At 38.8% G+C, this 4841-nt stretch overlaps 1 pseudogene; it reads left to right on the top strand.

Moving 5' to 3' along the window:
• The first annotated feature begins 2604 nt into the window (after window positions 1–2604).
• LOC116858599 lies at window positions 2605–3386 on the top strand (annotated as a pseudogene).
• Window positions 3387–4841: the final 1455 nt, after the last annotated feature.

Below are 4841 nucleotides of genomic sequence, written 5' to 3'. Positions count from 1 at the left end.
TGGGTCATTGGAGCTGACATATTGTACCTGGTGGGAGTAGATGCAGCTGGGCCTTGGGGTGTGAGTACCCAGACCAAAGGCCAACAGCAGGCAGAGTGACAGGACCTGCAGCCACTCCCCTTTTTCTATTCTGGGCTCAGTTTGTTAAGGATGTCCCAGAAAAAGGAGGGATGAGCAAAGGGGAGAGAGCAAGGAGAGGTCATGTGTGGCTGCTGTCCTGCACCTCTCAGAGCTCACCACTGGCTGCCACAGAACCGGGTCCCCTTGGCATCTGCCTTTGACACCTGTGGCTGTTGCCTCCTGGGGCCCAGGCTCTGGACACTGCACTTCTTGTGGCCCCAAGCCATTGTCTTTCTTCGGCAGCAGATTCTTACCTACCAAAGACAAAAACAGAGAACAACAAACAAAACACTTTCTTTTATTCCTTTTCCTCTTCATTTCCAAAACCTAATTCTTACTTGGTCGAATTCCCTTTCCTTATTCAAAGAAAGGAGGGGACTAACTTCTTTTATTGGCGGCAGTGAGGGGAAAGAAAAAAGGAGAGAAAGTAGAAATACATCTGGTAGACCATACTACCAGTTTATCTCCAGCTTCCTGCTTTCCCCAGTGTAACTTTTTTATATTTTAAAATATTTTATTCAACAAAATGGATTGAATGTGTAGTATGTGCCAAGTGTTGTGCTTAATGCAATAGGGGATAGAAATGACCAAGGCTCATCTTAAAAGAAAATTTCATGTAACTCTGCTCTGATCGGCTGATTTTTCAGAACTATAGAACATTGCCATTTACTGAGCATCTGTATTAGGTTCTGAAGGAGGCACATTTAATTGCTATCCTGTAGGTACCACTGTTCATGTCTTACGTGTGGGGAAAACTGAATCCTCTAGAAACCAAGTAACTTATGCAAAGTCATAGAGCCAGGAAGGAATAGAGACAGTATTCAAATTCAGGTTTTTCTAATGCCAAAACCTATGTTGTTTTCTCTGGATTGTACAAATACTTATAATTGAAGTGTTGAGAAAGAAAATTTTTCTTTTCTCCATATAATATTTAGAAGAAATATTTTCCCCCCAAAGGGTTTAAGCAAATGGTGCTCAAACAAATGGAACTCCAGTTTAACCTTAAGAAATTTTGTTACTAAATTGTGTACTTTATCCAAAGCAGGTTGGAGGACGTTTCACTGGAAGTTTGTAGTAAAACATCGCCCTCTTATGGGCATATGGGCATTGTACATTGGAGATAGATACAAAGGATTTAAACGTCAGAACAAAAGTAAAATTATGTGCCCAGTGACATAATGAAAAACTGTTTTTATTGTTTATCAGGTGTGTATTTATTCTTCAAAGTGACTCCTCAGAATGGAGGCCAAAAGACATTCTGGAACCTGCCAAGCAATCATTTTCCATCCATTTTTATGGAGGTGTCTGAATGCTGGCGACTACAGGACACACCTTAAGGAAACTATAATACCTAATACCTATAATATAATTGTAACTATATTAACAAGCCATAATAATGCCTAAACCACCAGAATCAAATAGTTCCAATGAATCCTGTATAGGAAGTTCACATTCATAAGTTAAATGGAAAACAAATACATACAGTGAATACAGGTCAGCATTTGAACTTTGGAGTCAAGTAGACCCCACGTGATTCACTTCTCTTTCATTTATGAAGTATGTGACCTTAGGCAAGTTACTGAATTATTTCAGGTTCAGTTTCTTGATTTGTTAAATCATAATTAGAAAAGTAGCAGCTTAAGTGAAATAAGCCAGGCAAAGACAGTATTTCATGATTAACACTTATATGTGGAATCAAACAAACAGAAAGTCAAAACTCTTGGAAACAGAGCATGGAAAAGTGGTTACCAGGGGCTGGGTGGGGGCGGTGGGAGTGGTAGGGGTCTGGTGTACAGGGGAAATACGGAGAGGTCGGTAAGAGGATACAAACTTTCAGTTTATATGATGAATAAGGTCTCAGCATCTAACATAAAATAGGGTGACTATAATTGCTAATACTGTACTGTGTAATTGAAAAAGAAAAAGTGGCAGCTAAGTAGGACAGGTGGGAAGATGAAATGAGAGAACATCTATCAAGGGTAGCATGTTGCTAAGAGTTAGACTCATTAAGTATAAAATGGTACTATATTATAAGGTCTGTCCCAATTCTTAATTGTATAGAATCAGTTCTTTTAGATTTGAAGCCCAAAAGTAAAAAAAAAAAAAAAAAAAAAAAAAAAAAAAAAAAGCCCAAAAGTCAACAAGGTAAAAGTATAAGAACAGGGTTGGGTTTTTTTTGTTTTGTTTTGTTTTTTTCCTGAAGTGTGTTTATTTTTACCGAAGTTTTGGCTAATAGCAAAGGTTTAACAATCCAAATATGTCTCTAAATTATACAAATGTTGAGCTGGATGGAGAGCTAAGATGAGCGGACGTGGGGTGCTTCTCCCCCCAAACCCTGTGTAAAAATCACTTACCAAATCCTTTCTCATTTGGACCCAGACTCCAATTCCAGAGTCTTGAAGCTAGATCTCCTAGGCAGAGCAGTACTAAAGCAGTAAGAAAGCATTTCAATTTGGATCACTTACTTGCATGTGGAAATGGGGAATGGACTGTCAGACTAGACTTCTGTCCAGCCTGCCTTCATTTCAGTCCTTTCTCAGTGTTATTCCAGGTTTGGACTGTGCTGGAAAGACACCTGTATTATTATTATTATTTTTAAAGATTTTGTTTATTTATTTGACAGAGAGAGATCACAAGCAGGCAGAGAGAGGGGAACCAGGCTCCTCGCCAAGCAGAGAGCCCGATGTGGGACTTGATCCCAGGACCCTGAGATCATGACCCCAGCCGAAGGCAGAGGCCCAACCCACTGAGCCACCCAGGTGGCCCAAGACACCTGTATTATATAGGCTGCGGTTCAATGAATTTGTAAATACTGTACCTACCAAAGGATTTAACACTGAAAAAATTAAGGTAACCTTGGGAAATTCTAAAACAGTCACTTTTCACTTCTGGGAGGTAGGTGGCCAAGAGAAATTAGGGCCACTGTGGAAGTCATATACCAGATGCACAGATGGCATTGTGTTTGTTGTAGACCATTGATGTTGAAAGAATGGGATAAACCACAACTGAACTTCATAAAATAACCAGGGTATCAAAAAATCAGAGAGTCCCCATACTTGGAGCTGCTAACAAACAAGACCTGAGGAATTCACTGTCTCTGTTGGAAATTGAGAAATTCTATGGGTGAATTGAGCTCATCAACTCCCTGGTATTTGCAGCTCACCTGTGCAATCATAGGAGATGGACTAAAGGAAGGATTTGAGAAATGACATGATATGATAATTAAAAGAAGGTAAATGTTGCGGCAACAGAAAAAGAAGAGATGAATTGTGATTCTTTTCATATCTGTGTGGAATAGGTTTTCTCTGGTTTGATGTTGACAAATGCAAGAGTGTCTGCAGCCTGGTTTGCCTGCCTGCCCTCCTGGATGCTGAGAAAGCCTTTGTTTTTTTTGAACAATCAGATGCTCAACTCTTTGGCCTTGTGGAAGATGAGTAAATGTGGTGCTTCTTAAAATGGTCTCTGCCCTACCCAACAAAACCTACCATTCTAGGAAGCCAAGCATGGATACTAAATTGACCAGAAAACAGTTATGGAAATTGCACCTGAAGTTAGTGAAATAAGATTTTGAAGAGTGAAAATAAATAAATAAATTATACAAATGTTAGAGGTTTATATTTTGCCAAGGAAATATCCCTACAAAGATATTTTGGAACCAAACCAAACCAAAACAAAAAAAAACCCAAAAACCTGAGAAATACACCAACTTGTGAAATTCATGACAAAGATAATCTGTGTTTTGTTTTATTTAATTTCAAAACTTAAAAAAGTTTTAAAAATATATCAGTATATAGATATAAAAAAATGAAAGCATCCAAATATCCCTATCAAAAGTGTTTAGAATATCCAGCTTTCTAAAATACCAGTATCAGAAGGTCACTGTACATTTTGCTTTTTGGCACTATTATCATTGGAAGGGACACACAGAAAAGGCTGAACTGTGTCTTGTTTCCCTTCCCTGGTTCAAACCACTGCCTCACATTCTCTGCTTCAACATATAGAATTAAGTGCCCTGCTCAGTGCAGAAGGGAAGAAGAATTGGAGCTGTTAACGCTTAAATTTCACTTTGCTAGAAATGTATTATAAATAACTAATTTGAGGCAACAATAGATCTTTAATTGCTTGACAAGTCAATTAACTCAGATTCAGCTATTAAACATTTCTGATCATTTAACCTAGGAGGGAGTTCTAACTACCAGACATAGGGTTACAGAGAAAACGCATCAGGTTTACAAACAAACAATTCTCAAACATTCTAAGTGCTTTAAAAGCAAGTAATACCAACCGAAACACTGATGTCTTAATGATAAGCCTCTCATTTTTTATTATAGAATTTCAGACCCTAGTGGCAAATTACCATAGTCTGTGCTACATTCATCCTTCAAAGGAGGTTGAGTTAAGGTCCACGAGAACTAGAGAGTGAAGAGCTTCTGCAAGAATTTGGAGGAGGAATAAAGATGTGGCTGTAGGTCACAGATACTTGTGCTCCTTCTTCAAAATGCACGGACATTCCGAGGTCATTAGTTCAAATAGGCCATTTTACCCTTGAGCTTTGGTGGTTTTGATCCTGGTATGAATAGTTAACTCTCCTTCTGGTCACTACTTTATTCACTTAATGGGCGATCTTGGGGAAAAAAGTGAAAATGACTGGCTCATGTGACTCAATAGTCCAAGACTGACTTCAGACATAGCCGGATCCAGGTCCCCAAACCCTGCCTGTC

The sequence above is a fragment of the Lontra canadensis genome, unplaced genomic scaffold (assembly GCF_010015895.1).
Source record: "Lontra canadensis isolate GAN:19392208 unplaced genomic scaffold, GSC_riverotter_1.0 scaffold140, whole genome shotgun sequence".
Lineage (NCBI taxonomy): Eukaryota > Metazoa > Chordata > Mammalia > Carnivora > Mustelidae > Lontra > Lontra canadensis.
The sequence above is the reverse complement of the archived record's forward strand: the minus strand, read 5'-3'. Positions and strand labels throughout refer to the sequence as shown.